The 16,630-nt window shown below is 34.2% G+C and overlaps 1 protein-coding gene across 18 annotated transcripts in view; it reads right to left on the bottom strand.

Annotated features, from left to right (window-relative positions):
- Positions 1 to 16,630, bottom strand: part of ROBO2 (roundabout guidance receptor 2) — a 1,697,359-nt gene that overhangs the window by 1,154,592 nt on the left and 526,137 nt on the right. The gene's annotated exons all lie outside the window — the stretch shown is intronic.

Raw genomic sequence — 16,630 nt, 5'->3', positions numbered from 1 at the left:
AGAACTAGTCATGTGGTTCTGACCTTACCTCTAGGGAGAATTTGGAATATAGGGGAGCATATAGACCATTTGGTAAGGATACTGTCTCTGCAATATTTCTAAATGTGTACTTGATTGTTTGACACATTTTTAAAAGGTGGAGAAAAACTATGAAGAAAAATACTGACTTGATTTTTGGATGTCTCAATGTTGGTATATTTTACTTTTTTAAGTTTTCTGTACATAACATATTTTATACAATTACTTTGAAGGTAATAATCACGTATGGTTGTCGTATAATATAATTGGAAAACAATCAATAATGACTCCATCAATAAACTACTTTCAAAACGTAAGAGATAAGTCAAGTTATTTCTATTCACCATTCGATGGCCTGGATAAGCAAATTGTTATGTAGGGTTTGGATACCCAACAAAAGTTCTCTCTTGATATTTATACCTTGCTGAAGATGATCATAAAGAATATTTCCCCATTTAGGTCCTTTTTATTGCATATAGCTGTATAAGGTATCACATTATTTTGTAGCTATCATAAAACTTGTTCATAACTATTTTTCCTTTTATCTTTTAAAATGCTATCATGACATCTCAGCATAATGGTTGTTTTCCCAACAGAAACAAATTCATATCTGTGCATACATAAAACTTAATATTAAAGCAAATTTTGTTTCATGATAGTGAATGATGATAGTAGCACAGTGTGGTGAATTTAATGGCTGATGGAGCAGTGAAAAGGTCTTCATATATCTAAAGATTAGTTATGACAGAGAGTCCCCAATGTTCTGAATGTACAAAACTGAGTGTTGGTAATATGACCTGCATATATAAGACTCACATGCCAGAGATGGAGCATGTTGAGAGCCAGACTGTACTTCCTAATAACAAATGATGGGGCACCAAGAGTAGTAGAAGCTTATATGAAAAACTTCATAAGGTGATATAAATAAAGATATTCAATATCAGATGATAATATTCATCAGCAACAAGTGTTTCCTTGTACAACATTATTCATATTATTTTTTTCCTCTCTGAAAACACTTAGTTCCCATGTAACATTAAAAAAAAGGCATTGTATATGATTCTTCTACTGAATGAAGCACTTAGTGTGTCTGGTCTCCATGGAAGCCTGTACTTTTTGAGTGATAACACACTGTATTCTGAAAGTAGCATGTACGACTTAACAATAAACTTAATATAGATATTGCCATGGCTTAAATTAATAATTAATTTAGTTTATAAAATAAGGTGATGGAAATGGCCAAACATAGGCATTAGTATTTCAACCTGACAACAAATGTGAATTAACATTATAAATGCTCGGCCGGAATATAATTTTCTACCAGGTTAAGATAAAGATGTCTGATGTCATATGTATTTATATAGTTTGGTATTCTAAGAGCAAGTCAGTGGTTCGGCATCATTAGGGTGCATATAATCTGTGTAGTTAGTTCTATTAATTTTTTAGGGAGCATTCTCTGTTTGTTTTTATTTTAGTGGTGTAGGGGTGATGAAGAGGATAGGGAACAAAAGGAGAAAATAGGTAATAAAATATAAAAGACTAACGCTTTTGTCTTCTTTGCTTGTCAAACCAAAGCACCTTACCTAGTTTATATACCAAAAATAACAAGAATAATTAAAATGCCTTGATTTCAAACTCTTTTAGTCTGGCAATGGTCTTTACAATACTTGAAGGTTAATAATGTGACAGTGATGTACCAAGCCATGCAAATAATGTATCTTTATAATAGGGGACACTTTTCTTGTGAAATGGATTGGAAAAAATATGATAGCATATATAAATTACATTAAAATGAACGTTCTTCAACCTGATGAATATCATGAGTGTTCCTCTTTCAAAAACACCATCAAAATGAGAAGCATTTCTCTTCAGCCAACTCTCAATTATCTACATGTAGATTATCCACTTTGTGGATGATCTGCCACAATTTTTAAATTTCAAATAATTTCTTTCTGTCACCCATCATTTTTCTGAAATAATTATCCAATACCTCAGTAATAAATAAAAAAACTCAGCAAAGGAAAATACAGTAGAGTGTGAGGTAAGGGGGTTTATATGTCTCATTCCAGATCCTATAACTGATTTCAAATCCCAATGTAAACTGTTTTTATTACCCACTATTTTGTAATGTTTGCAATATTTCTTCTGTATTCTTCTTAATGGTGAAATAATAAAGTACAAATTAGGCATTTTATCATAACTTGCTACTTGTATATGTGTTCATATATACTTTTTACTAACATAAATCCTTCCAATAGGAACATATTTTAATATATCTGGATAGCAACTGATAAAAAGGGGAACTGTCCTCTTTAGATGTCCAATATTTTCAGCCCTCCCCCACCTTTTTAAAAATTTATTTATTTATTTATTTATTTATTTATTTATTTATTTATTTTTTGAGGAGACAGATAATGGGAACAGCAGAAGAGAGGGAAGGAGAGAGAGACCCAGGCAGGCGCTGCACCATCAGCACAGAGCCCTATCTTATGCCGGGCTTGAACTCACAAACTGTGAGATCATGACCTGAGCCAAAACCAAGAGTTGGACACTTAACTGACTGGGCCATTCAGGTGCCACAGGGCCCTTTGTTCTTATCCTTCAACACAAACTATAACAATTATGATCCATATATTAAGGAGTTATTGTGTTCTTTTGCAGGACAAACAGTAATTGAGGCACTAGAAATGCGTATACTTGTATACCAACCCAATAGATTGGAGGATCTGAAGGATTTAAAGAATGCAATCATGAAAAAGTCCTGTGGAAAATATTGTAAACAGAGAAACACCAAGTACAAAGACCCTGAAGCAGATTACAGGGAAAAAAATATGTATGTATTCATTTGTGATTATATGGTTGTGTACTACTTTCCCTGCTTAAACTGGGTGATCTATTTGATCTATTTTTGGAAATTAATTCTTCTTTCCCTTCTAGGAGATAGTAAGGCAATTGTGTTTCTAATGGTTAATTCATTGCCACCAGGGAAACCTTAAAGGAGTTTATATTGCTGTTATTTAAACTTCTTACATTCAAAGTTCTCTTTTGAGATGATTCTAATGGACCACAGACCACTACTGAGATTAAAAACAACAACAACAACAACTGAATGGGGGTATTTTTGAGTGTGTGTTAGGAGTAATTGCTAAAGATACAGCGGCTTTAATCCTTGAGAGTAGAATTAAAAGAAAGAAAAGACAAAGTAAGCTAGGTCCATGAATTTGGCAGTTTGAGCCTAGTCTTTGGAGTGGTTTTATTTGCTTCTACAAATGTTGAAGACAAAAGCCCTGGGACATTTTTTCAGGTCAACAGCATGTATCTTTGGGAGTAGAAGTATTCCCTTCTGATGTTTCTCAGACTCCAAAATTCCGTATATTACTCATCTACTATCTTCATGAATGACATCGATAACCTTTGAATGTGAAAGAAAGTTTGTATGCCAAAACCGTCTCGCCTTTCTTCAAGGAAGTATTCCTATTAAAATTTGGGATAATCACGACTCCAAGTCTGTACTTGTAATCACACTGGGACACATGAGATGCTTCAGACTATGAAAAGCATTTGAAATATGAACAAAACCCACTTGCATGTCTTCTATCAATGACTATTTCTCTTTCCAGCTCCCATCATTTTCTTTCTCTCTTCTCTCTCCCTCATCCCCAAATCCTTCTGCACCATTAAATCACTGCTAAAATGTTAACAAACAACTGTGATTTTACATGACTTTACCAACAAAGGTTAGTTGGACAGATACTTACTGAGAAGGTTGCTTCCACGAAGGTTCACAGTTAGTAGGTTCATCTACTAATTTCCATAGTAAGGTGGAAATTACAAGCTAGGAAATTACAAGCTAGTAAGGTGGAAATTACCATCTAGCCATTTGGGGCTGCTCATAACAGTAGATCCACAGGCAAATAAATAAATAAATAAATAAATAAAAGTTAACTTATTTGAAAGTTACTAAAGGAATAAATCCTAAAAATCCTCATCACAAGGAAAAAAATCACCTAACTATATGAGGTGATGGATGTTAACTAAACTTACTGTGGTAATTATTTTGCAATATACATGTATGTCCAGTCATAATTCTCTATACCTTAAACGCTTCATGCCAATTGTATCTCAACAAAACCGGGAAGAAAACAAAATGAAGAGTTGCTATATTGGGTGGGGCAATTGAATGAAGATCTTTGGCTGTCATTGCACAATGGGGGTGTGGAGGAAGGTGTCCAGAACCCAGGCCACACACTGAGGCAACCTCTGGTACTTCTGTGCCCAGTGATAACTGTAAACAGTCAATGGCAGCAATCACAGTTCAACCAGGAAAAGGCAAATATGGGCTCAGACTGCTCAGGAATAGAGCTTAGATCACAGATGTCTCCATCTCCCTCAGCATGGGACCCAGTTCATCCTAACTTCTCGCATGGGATGGGGGAATCTAGAATGAGTGATGGACATGAGAGATGAGAAAAGTCAATCACAAACCTAGGATTAGCTGCAGCATGAAAACTATAGCTTATTTTGCAAATCTTGTTTAAGTCTTTTTAAGAGATTGTAAATGACCACTACATTTAAGGATTGAAATTGTCTTCTCTTTTTTAGGCAAGACGTTAAGATATCTTGTCCTCATATGAGAATCAAATTCCATGAAAAGATGCAAGCAGTTCTGAGTGGACAGGAGTGAACAGTATCCTACCCAGATCTTGTATCAATAGATCTTGTATCGTACACCACTTGGCCCCATCTATACTCTCGGGCTTCAGCTGCTTTTATTGATTTCCCAGCTGGAGCAGCCTTGGCAATGGGCCATGCCATCCTGATGATAATAAATTCCTGGCCACTGGCTTGACTTTCCTGCTGTCAGAGTGGAGGAGACCCATGTGCAGTGCTGACTGGCAAGAGAGTGTACCTGTGCACTGGCCAAATAGGACCTGCAGACTCCGAGGCTGAATAACAATGCTGAATTAGCTAATTTGTTTAATCGAGGTAATGCAAACTCTGTCCAAAGAGAGGAGAGGGGCAAAGAATGGGGCTCTAAAGAACAGCCGAAAATTATAGAAAAAAGGTGAAGGACCTTTGTTGGAAGGAAATTTAATCAATAGTTTTCAAACTTTTCTGACTATGGCTGATAGTATTTATATCACACTGTGGTATAAACATATATTCAGACATACTTACATACAAAATTATATATAAAATAAAGCTGAAAGAAACAAATAATATTTATTTTTAATACCTGTGATGTGCTCTAGTATTTTCTTTACAAAAAAAATGTAATATTTATTTATTTTTGGGAGAGAGATCACAAGCGTGGAAGAGGCAGAACAAAAGGGGGACAGAAAATCTGAAGCGGGTTCTGTGCTGACAATAGAGAGCCCGATGTGCAGCTTGAAGCCAAGAACCATGAGATCATGACCTGAACTGAAGCTGGAGCTTAACTAACTGAGCCACCCAGGTGCGCCTAGTATTTTCCTTTATATTATATCTCATACTATTTATTTAAAATTACTGACCTTTGTCATCTGTATTGTATTATGAAGTAAATTTAGTATGTTTTGATCAGCATTTCAAAAAATACCTAAATGTATCACTCAAATGCCCAATATTATTTTGTGAAATTTGATTTTAGTCATACACGCAAGTATACACATATGCATATGTGTGTACATGTATGTGCGTGTGTGTACTGAGCTTTGATGTTATGTAAAATGTTAACAAATAGGTTGAATGTCCCTGTTCTACACTGTTCCACATCAAATTAAGAATTGATAGGAAAAAACCCACATCAATAAGCCTGAATCTGGGACTGCACGTTAAAGCCTAACATTTATCTATGTTAGAATAAAAAATCAATATTTTGCAAATATTTATTAGTATGCCTTGGCATTGTACTTACGTATCTATTCTTGATTTCCCCCACTATTGATTAAATATTAATAAGGTCACTTTGAGAAATTCCAAGTGGCTTCAGCTAAACTGAGAAACAAACAAAAAAGAATTATTTGGGTCACATCTAGGCTAATACAAAAGGACAGATATGATGTCTGCACTCAAGAGTCTAGATGTGATTGAAGCTGTTGGGGGAAGAGGATTAGATAAAGTGAAAAATCAGATGGGATTGAGTCTGCCTCCTTTTAGTGCTTACTTACAGATTTTTTGCTCCTATTCTCTGCTATTTTTAAACAGAAAGGCTCATTGGCACAGACACACCACAGGGCATGGGGAGAAACATTAAACAAAGATTTAGGATTTGGGACAACAATTACTAATGTCTTCACTTTAAAAATTCCTCTTTTTGAGATCCACCCAATTCCTCAAATAACAGCTGGTAAATTTATTTATCAGTTATCATTCTCTACCAAAAATTTTCAATAACTTGAAAAGTAATTATTTTAAAATATTTTAAATAATTTTAAAGCTCATTTAAATGACAATTTTAGAAATACCATGTTGTTTATGAATATCTTCCCTATGCCAAACCTATACCAGGAAGATATTTATTTTTTCATAAAAATTTAAAGATTTATTTTTTAACCTTTAAATTTTTAAGCTATTAGATGTTTTAATGTATGCTATGATGCCAGGATCCTATATATTTTCCATCGGATTTTCTTAATTCTTTCCTTATTATTTTACAATAGTGGTAATTCTGCCATAGATCAGATTTTAATGATTCATGTTTTGTTTTGTTTTTTTTTTCTGGATTCCCTATTCTATTCCACAGGTCTGTTAATCAATCTACAGCTGTCATAATCTTAACCCCTAGAGTATTTTTTGTTATCTATAAATGTATAACAGATTATTCTAGAATTTAGTGGTTTTAGGCAGTAATAATTATTTATTATCTCTCACATTTTGTGCAGATCAGGACTTTGGGAATGGCTCAGTTTTGAATTCCTGGTTCAGGGTCTCTCACTGAAGTCAAGGTGTTGACCAGGCCTATAGTCACCCACAGACTTGTGGAATTGCTTTCAAGGTGGCATAAGCATAAACATAAGGCCAATAACGTATCATTTCTAACCTTTCTTGTTCTGTTTACTAGTAATAGCTCTTTCCAGGTTACAAAATAGTTTGATGTACTTTCTAGCTTTCTCTTTGTTCATTTGCTAAGCAAGCACACGTTTCAAGGAGTCGTTATTTCCAAGTTACAGGTAAGAAAACTGAATGTAGTTAACCATTTAATACCAAAGGTTGACTGAAAGACATTCATATTAAAACTATTGAATGGGCATGTGGTAATGTTTTCCTTACTCTTAATTAATTATTCTTCATTTATTAACCATAGGATGAGTTCCAATAATGTTGACTATTTGTAGTTGCTCAAATTTGATCAATAGAACACATGGAAGTCATATTACATTAGTGATCTTTTCTATGTAATTTGCTACTGGGCACTAATGACATTTAGTACCAATGTAAGTAGTATCAATTGGTTACTCAGCGCAGTACAGTGTGATTACTAGGATAAATAAAGGCTATAAAAGTTACCATAACTTCTGTAGAAAAAGAAAAAAAGATGCAAGTTACTATATCCCAGCCTTCAGAAGTGTTGCATGTAAATTAATTACTTTTAAACAACTAAGTGATGGATAGACAAGACACAGAGATAGATATAGTTTAATACATGTTTTGTTTCTGTTTTTGTTTTTGTTTTTCCCTGTATTGTTCTGCTTTCTGATGAACATTATACTGTTGAGATTTTAAAATATATACCATAAGGGCCCCTGGGTGGCTCAGCAGGCAAAGCATCTAGCTCTTGGTTTCAGTTCAGGTCAGGATTTCACTGTTCCTGAGTTCCAGCCCCAGGTTGGACTCCATGCTATCAATGAGGAGCCTGTTTGGAATTCTTTCTCTCTTCACCCCTCCTCTTCTCTCTCTCTCTCTTTCTCTCTCTCTCTCTCTCAAAATAAATAAATGAACTTAAAAAAAAAGAATCAGTTAAAAATAAAATACAATATATAGAATAAACAACACTGGGATATGTAGAATAGGTCAAATTTTGTCCACACTGTATTGAGCAGTATATTTATTTATAGCACTTTTCCCCATATTGCATCATAACCTAACACATCTGAAAAAGTGTCCCAAATCACACACAAAAAATAAGAAAAATTTTCAAAAAGAGATAAATGTTTGATCCATGGATAATAACAAAGTTAGACATAAATTTAGGAATATTTAGAAATTTTGAGCTCATTAGAGCTCATTTATGCAAGAAAAATTTTACTTCTTTAACAAAAATTACCTATAAAGCACCAGCCCCATATTAAGAATGCTATTTGACTTGTTCAAGATTGTGTCATAACTCAGCAAAAATGCCACCTTCTTAAATCTGTATGAAAATGCACTTAACTTGACATATACTTAATATGCCTCCACAGGGTGATTCATATGCCAACTGGTAACTGAAAACTGACCACTGTCATTAAAGATACAGTTTCAAGACATCGAGTCTATGTTTCTGAGTTACTGAAGTCAAGTATCTTCTGATACTTGTACCTCATCTTTGACACATTATTCTCTCAGTTTGTTATTAGTCACTTTAGTTTGCCATATCTAATTTTTAAACAGAGATTTTAATTCAACAGCATATACAACTGGAATGAACTATGACTGATGGTATAATTAGACTAAGAAAGCTCGAATACAGCGACAGAGCATAGCTAAATTTCCACCTGTGTGTGTCAGAAACAGCCTTATAATTACGTAACCCTTTCTAATTTAACTGGATTTTTACCTTCTTTGCAGATGTGACATTTATCCAACACCACATTAATAGTGAAATAATGCCAGCACTGCAGTTGGCAAGATTGGAATGCCTATTGCTAGGTACTACTCCATTTATCAAATTACATATTTTTTGCAGCAAACCTCAAAAAGAACGCATTGATAACTATCCAATATGCCACAAATGCTTATAACTTGTATGTAGTCTAAACATGGTAATGAGACATTTATTGTCTGATTACTAGCACAAAAAAATCCCAACCTTTTTGTATATTCATGGAGTCAAACCGAAAAAAAAATGATGTCTCTGGGACTTCATTCTTCACATGCATAATGAATGATGCTGCTGTCAGCAATCAATCCAAAATAGCACTGGTATAAGGTACCCCACAGTCAGACATGACATGCAGACAAATAAAAAGCAATATTCATTTCTGTAATGAATTTATGAGTCAACATGGACACTAGCATATTAGAATCAGATCACTCCTATCTATGTGCTTGCCACGTGTGTTTGAGTTTATCTTTTTGTTTTCCATTTATTCCCCTTCCTCTGAAAGGAATGTGAATGACAAGGGCAACTAGTCAATAAAAATACAGAAATTTTCAATCTTCTTTTAATTATAGTAATGCATAACATATACTAGGATTTCTATAGGAGAAAGATAATAAACTTGGTCTAATTTCATCAATATACAAATATATAGGGATGATTACATTACTATCTATACAATAGGTCCCAAGGATTGGAATGAAGGCCAAAATACAAATACATATTATTTTGTTTTCTTTTCCTTTTTAAATTTAGTTTCAAGATAAAGAATAGCATGAAATTCATGAATTGTACTGAATATATGACACTGATACCATATGAAAAACAGATACAAAACAAAGAATAAAAAACAAGTATCTCTCTTCCCTATGATGGTTTAATTGTCTATCTCAGTGTCAGACAAATTCCAGTTCCAATTTTGGAAAATGACAAGGCTAGATAGGACTAAATGTCTAAAGGCATAATTTTCCAAAACATTAAGAAACAGTAATATGAGATACTCCACAGTGAAAGCATTTGGTGGTGAAATACATTTGTGAAATATCGCATATCCTAGGTCTTTCTTAAAGGTTATGATAAGCCAATCAGTTAAGAAAACTCTGTAAATTTAATTTATTGAGTAAATTAAATTTGAATTAATTTGATCATAAAACTTTTTTCCCTATACCAATCATTAATATCCTACCATATTTATATTATTTAGAGTACATTTTGTCCAAAATGAATGATAGATTCTCAAGGCAATTATTTTTCAGTTTAGTATGTGGAGGTAAGTTTACGTTAAGAGGGTTTAAGGAATGTTGAATGATTTTTCCTGTTACATAAATTATCTGAACAAATAAATACGTACTACTGCCATATTTATATACCTATAACATACAACAGTGATATTTATAGATTCTGTGTATATTATTGGTCATCTCTTATCATAGCGATAAAAGAACTTTTGAAATCTTGGGGCACCTGGGTGGCTCAGTCAGTGGGTCATCCCATGGCCGATTTCAGCTCAGGTCATGAACTCACAGTTCCTGAGACTGAGTCCTGCCTCGGTCTCTGTGCTGACAGCGTGGAGCCTGCTTGTGAATCTCTCTCTCTTTCTCTCTCTGCTCTTCCCCATCTTGTGCTCTCTTTCTCTCTCTCAAAATAAATAAACTTTAAAAAACAGAACTTTTGAAATCTTGAAACAATTATTTGGTGTGTATTTTTTATGTACCAAGCTACTGTGCTAAATGCTTTACAATTTTATTTAATTAAATCCTCACAACGAACAACATTAGATGGTAATGATAGTCCCATTTTACTGTGAGGAAACTGAAGCTCGGAGAAGTTAGGTAGCAGATTCAGCAATCAATAAAGAATGAAACTATTATTCAAATCTGATTTCAACCTAAAGCTCTAGCCAAAAACCCTACTGACCTCCAACTACCCCACAGAGCTTTCAATCCCAGAGAGTTTACACTGAGTTCAGGTCCCAAGGATGCCTCAGTCTCCCAACATATTCCGATTATTTACACTCCACCAGCCCTAATGATGTTTTCCCTTGTCAAAAGACAACTTTCATTTCTTTCCAATTTTCCAAACTCTTACCCCTTTTGTGCTTAAAGTAAGCTTTGGCCAAACATTATTTTGCAAAACTAACGCATTATCCATATTTCTTTCCACTTTGTAGTCAGCACACCATATCTGTATTGTTTGTTACCTCTGTTATTATGTGAACTTTTAAAAGTAATGACAATGAATTAGACATATTGAATCCCCAGAATTTGGTCCTTGGTAAGTACTCAATAAGTATTTCTTGAGTGCATAAATGGATGGATGTAAGAATAAAGTAAAAACTGAAAAAGAAAAATTAAGTTTGCTGAAAGACTTCTCCTAGGTATCATTATTTAGCGTCTTGAGAGAAACACACCTCCATCTGTAATATGCAGGGAAATGAGCCTGCATTTTATAGGGAGATTTGTACACATGCTCTAATGGGCTCTGTGACTCCACGTCAATGTCTCCCCCTGCCCCGGGGACTCATTTTCCTTGTTTTCAAATCCACATACTGATATATTAATAATTTGTTCTGTTCAGTCACCGAATTTTAATTGAGGAACTATTTTCCACCAGGTACCTTATTAAACACTGCCTATTAAATCAGGTATTACAAAACATAGGTTTATTTTGTTAGGGGATGATTACACTACCTTTCTCTTTTAGAGAATCAAAAGATGTCTAAGTGAATACCTATGACTTGTTAGGCAGGTCTCTTTACCAACTAAACATGTATATTTAAATTTATGACATTAAGAAAAAGCTGGGAGAGAAGAAAATAAATAATAAAGGTTTCTTAGATTTAGTAGTATAATAAAAACATATTCTCCTAACAGAGACTGGGAAGTTGAGGGGAATATTTAGCCAGACCAACTTTTGTTAAGTTTTGATTTATACTCTCAGCTGCATCAGAATTGAGTCAGAAAACAAAACAAAATAAAACAGCTTCTTCCAAGTAACTTTAACTGCATCAGCATAAATCTATCAGAATGAAGGAGAAATAATTTGAATATATGCATTCTCAAGGAAAAATTTTAAACAGGGGCTCCACTTTTTAGCTGGTCATCTTACAACCTTCTCATAGTTGAGAGAAGGTCTTTCTACTTGGACAACCATCCCCCTCATCTTCACTCTGTCATTCTTTTTTTTTTTTTCTTCCTCTTTTAAGTTTATACATTTTTTGAGAAAGAAAGAGAGCAGAGGAGGGGCAGAGAGCGAGAGGGAGAGAGAGAATCCCGAGAAGGCTCTAGGCTGTCAGAACAGAGCCCAACTTAGGGCTGCATCTCACCAACTGTGAGACCATGACCTGAGCCAAAACCAAGAAATGGGAGACTTAACTGACTGAGCCACCCAGGTGCCACTCTTTTTTTTTTTTTTTTAGTTTACTTACTTTTCTTGAGAGAGAATGTACCTGCAAGGGGGAGAGGGACAGATATGGAGAGGGAGAGAGAATTTCCAGCACACCCCACGCTCAGCACAGAGCCCCACGTGGGTCTCAATCTCACAGCCCTGGCTGGGATCATGACCGGAGCTGAAATCAAGAATCATCCGCTTAACTGACTGAGCCACCCAGGCGCCCCATCTCTATCATTCTTAGGCCTTATCACCTACAGGAAAAATAATTCTGCTTAGTCAAATAGTTTTCTCTTTATGCTTTCATTATTTTGACTTTTAAGCAATGGAGATTGAATCTAATGATTCAGAAAGGCCAAACACTTATCGTATTATAGTAACTTATTGATCTATAAAGTGTCTTTGGCCTCAAAGTGCTTAAAAGAATTATAAGATCTTTACAGAGTGGGAAATTGCCATTATTGTGCCCCATTTACCTGGAGCCACTGCTGGCAGAAAAACAGCTGCTGGTTATGAGCAGAAATTTTCAAATAATTTTTAAGGATAAAACCTTAGGTCATGGTTTGATGAAACCTTCCACTATTATAAATTTCACAGATGGCAAATGTGGGATATTCCTGGAAATTAATGATTGAAGAGCTATATAAGATTTTTTTTTCCTAGGAAAGGTGCAATCAATGTCTTCTTTACATCATAGAGGGTTTTTTTCCATGATTCCTCTAATAAATAAATATTGCTAAATTAGTATAATTTACAAGAAATACGTTACCCAATCTTTGCACCAATGTCACTGGGTGGTAGAGACAATCGATACATTTTTTTTTCTTTTTTTAGAGAGAGGGACAATATATCAAAAGAAGTGTATACTCCTTTTTTACAAGCTGCAGAAGCCAAGAACAAATAATGCTATGTTCATATGCATATGAGTACACATTACTTGTATTCACCAATATTCTGGTTTCTTCCCCTTTCAGGCACAAGAAAACCCCATCTCTCATCCCTCTCTGCACTAGGAAGAGGCCATGTGACTAGTCCACATAACACATGGGCTGTGGAGTGACGTGACACATGTCAAGTTCAGGCTGAAGCTCTGAAAAGCTTTGTATTATTTCCCCATTGTGCTACCCTGTTACCTAGTTTACTGAGGCAGCTGGAACCCTGAGTGGCAATTTGGTGACTACTCTCCCCAAAAAGTCATCTGGGGTTAGTATGGATTTGCATGAGAGGTAAATTATCTTTTTTTGGTCTTAAGTCACTCAAATTCTGTAGTTGGTTATTATGATGACAAACTTAGCCCATTATGAATGATATAACAGGTATTCTGCAAATTTGTAAAAAAAAAAATCTCTAATACAAATGCTCTAACATATGTTTTGAAAATGTCTTTATGTAAATATTTTTAACACTGAAATAAAAATATATATTTCAAATGCAAATATTTTTAGAATGATTTAATTTTTAGTGTTCCATGATGTTTGCAAACCTCATTAACAGAATAACTCAACATTGAATACAAGAAATAGCACCATCGCATTTCAGTAATCTTTAACATTTAAATTATATCATCATAATGCCATTTGTTCAAATTTTCATCATTTTCTGTCAGATTTCAAATTTCTCTTAAATTTTTCAGATGTTAAGAATAAAAAATAAATTCCAATTAATAGATTGGGTTAATTTTTTACTGGAAATTAATTACAAACCTAAAATTCAAATATTCTTTTTAAAATGATATGAAATTGTATTAAAAGTACAATTTGTCTGAAACACCACACTTTCCCGAAGTTTTTCAATCTTTGAATCGGTCACTTGAACTTCATTTTGAATATCTACTTTCTTAGACACTTCTTATCCCCAAATTTACTCCTGCTTGGTTATTCTGTCTCTTATGTCTATCAGTATGGAAAAGCATAAAACCACAGAACTAAGAATATATGAAAAGTGACTTATTCTTTTGCTAAACATTCTGATAGGTTGGGTGTTTATTTAATCTGGCAATACAATAAAAATAATAAAAGATTATTTCAAGACAAGACTCTTTCTATTATTACACTTTTCACTTTGGCAATTAATATAGTATAAAACTGTTTATTCTTTATTCCAGAGTCAGAACCACTTTTCCATCTCTACATTTATAGCACATGTGAGCAAGTTGAAAATTAACCAAGTTGTGAATATCCAACATATGCAATAAACTCAGCCATTTAAAAATATTTGTTAATGATTTCTTTATGGGCAACACAATGATGCTGAACAAGTATTTAAAAACTCGTTTCAGGGTAAGTACTCTATCTGGTACTCCCTACTTTAGTTTAACTAATTCAGAAGTAAAATGAGAAGATCATATCAGAGCATAATGTGCAACAGTTAAAGTCTATTTTTGGAGGAACAAACAGAATTGATTATTGATATGTGTATAATTCAAGCTACAGAGATAGTATCTAGAGAGGTCCCAACCAGTCAACAGCCTTCAGCAGCTCTAAAAATATAGCAAGTCAGTAAAATTAAGTCTAGTTAAGGAGAATTTTATATGATATACAAACGTAGAACTACCTCCAAATCCTACATATTAATCTCCATATTTCCAAACACAGTGTAGCAAATTTCAGAAGTGAACCATTTCTTATATTCATCCAGGATTAATATGATTTTTTCTGCTTGAAGGCTTACTGCAAATGCTAAGGAATATATCCTAGTAGTCTACAAAGTAGGGCATGCATAAATTATCTATTTTTTCCTGTATATTTATTTTAGACAGAGCATGAGTGGGGGAGTGGCAGAAAGAGAGGGAGAATTTGAAGACGGCTCGACACTCCGAGCTGTCAACACAGAGCCTGATGTGGGGCTTGACCCACGAACCGTGAGATCATGACATGAGATGAAATTAGACACTTAACTGACTGAGCCACTCAGTCATTCTGCAAAAATTATCTTTTGTAAGGATTAAAACAAAAAAAAAAAACAAAAACAAAAAAACACAAAAAAACCAAACTTTGACATGATACATTTGCCCCTTTAAATTTACACTTCTATATAAATTTTTAAGTTTATTCATTTATTTTGAGAGAGAGAGAGAGACAAAGAGAGGGGGAGAGCACAAGTGAGGGAGGGACAGAGAGAGGGAGAGAGAGAATCCTGAGCAGGCTCTGTGCTGTCAATGCAGAACCCACGAACCAGGAGATCATGACCTGAGCTGAAATCAAGAGTTGGACACTTAACTGACTGAGCCATCCAGGTGCCCCTTTTATATAATTTATAATAAACATAATTCAGTATGGCATATATATCATTTATACATACTTTTAAATACATAGATTTGTCAAGGTCAAAACATTTTTACTGATGGGACATGCTCAGTAAGCTTTGAGATCACTGTTCCATTACATTAATGGAAAAGTCAAGGTATTCCTCTTTATTGTTTATGAATGAAAAATTTTCAATGATGCACTTTAATTAAAATTAATATTCAGTTGTTCTTTATAACTTGTAAAATGCTTTTGTAAGAATATATCCTTTTTATGGAACCCATTCTATCAAAGCTACTGTTATTGTGTGGAACCAGGCTGGTTAATATAGGAACATAGTGCATTTCGTTATGTTCCAACCACTTACTACCTGAAAACCTTGGGTATTTTAACTATGTGAAGTTGAGTTTCTCATCTGCAAGATGGGGATAATTAAGTTTACCATTTAAAGGTATTGTGAGGAATATGTGAATTAACATATGTACAGTGCGGTTCAGAGTAAATACTGAATAAAGTTTGACTAAAAGTTTATAAAAGAGGTTTCAGATGGTTTCAACAATTCTAAGTACTTCTAAAATGGTTAAGATTATTCTTTAAATCAGAATTTTATAAGGACTATGAAGGCATAAGCTATAGAACACTGTTTAGTAGTACTTATGTAAATCATAAATAGACAAAACAAATGATAACATTTTGGCAAGACTACAGAAAATCTGGTATTAATAAGGAATCTCTTCTCATTGGAATGCTGCAGACACCATTAAGTCCTAAGTAGGGCAGTAGTTTTGCCCTTAGTGGACTGTGCTTGGTGCTCATTAGCTCAGATGTACATTCATTTCATAAGAAACCATGAGCACACTGATGGTGTTCTGGTCATTTCCTTGTATTAAAACTTCTTATCAGTTGCAAAAATCTCAGGGTTCTACATTTGAAGTATTGAGACTTGCTCCCTCAACACAAGCTCAGTGAAGATATTCACATTAAACATTCTTGTTAGTTTAAATTTGCTACCACACATATTAATGTGCAAGAAAGTTTTCTAGAAAATGGCTCACCTTAAAAGCCCCTTTCAGCTTGGGGGGAAAAAAGCAAGAAGAAACAACATATTGAACAGACTATTACTAAGTGTATTATCTTCCTTTCTTCCCCCAGTTTTGATAGACCTAGATTTCTCTATACTGGTCTGCCCTTTCAATTT

This window comes from Panthera onca, chromosome C2 (genome assembly GCF_046562875.1).
Source record: "Panthera onca isolate mPanOnc1 chromosome C2, mPanOnc1 haplotype 2, whole genome shotgun sequence".
NCBI lineage: Eukaryota > Metazoa > Chordata > Mammalia > Carnivora > Felidae > Panthera > Panthera onca.
Note: the sequence above shows the minus strand (reverse complement) of the source record. Positions and strands in the feature narration are given on the sequence as shown.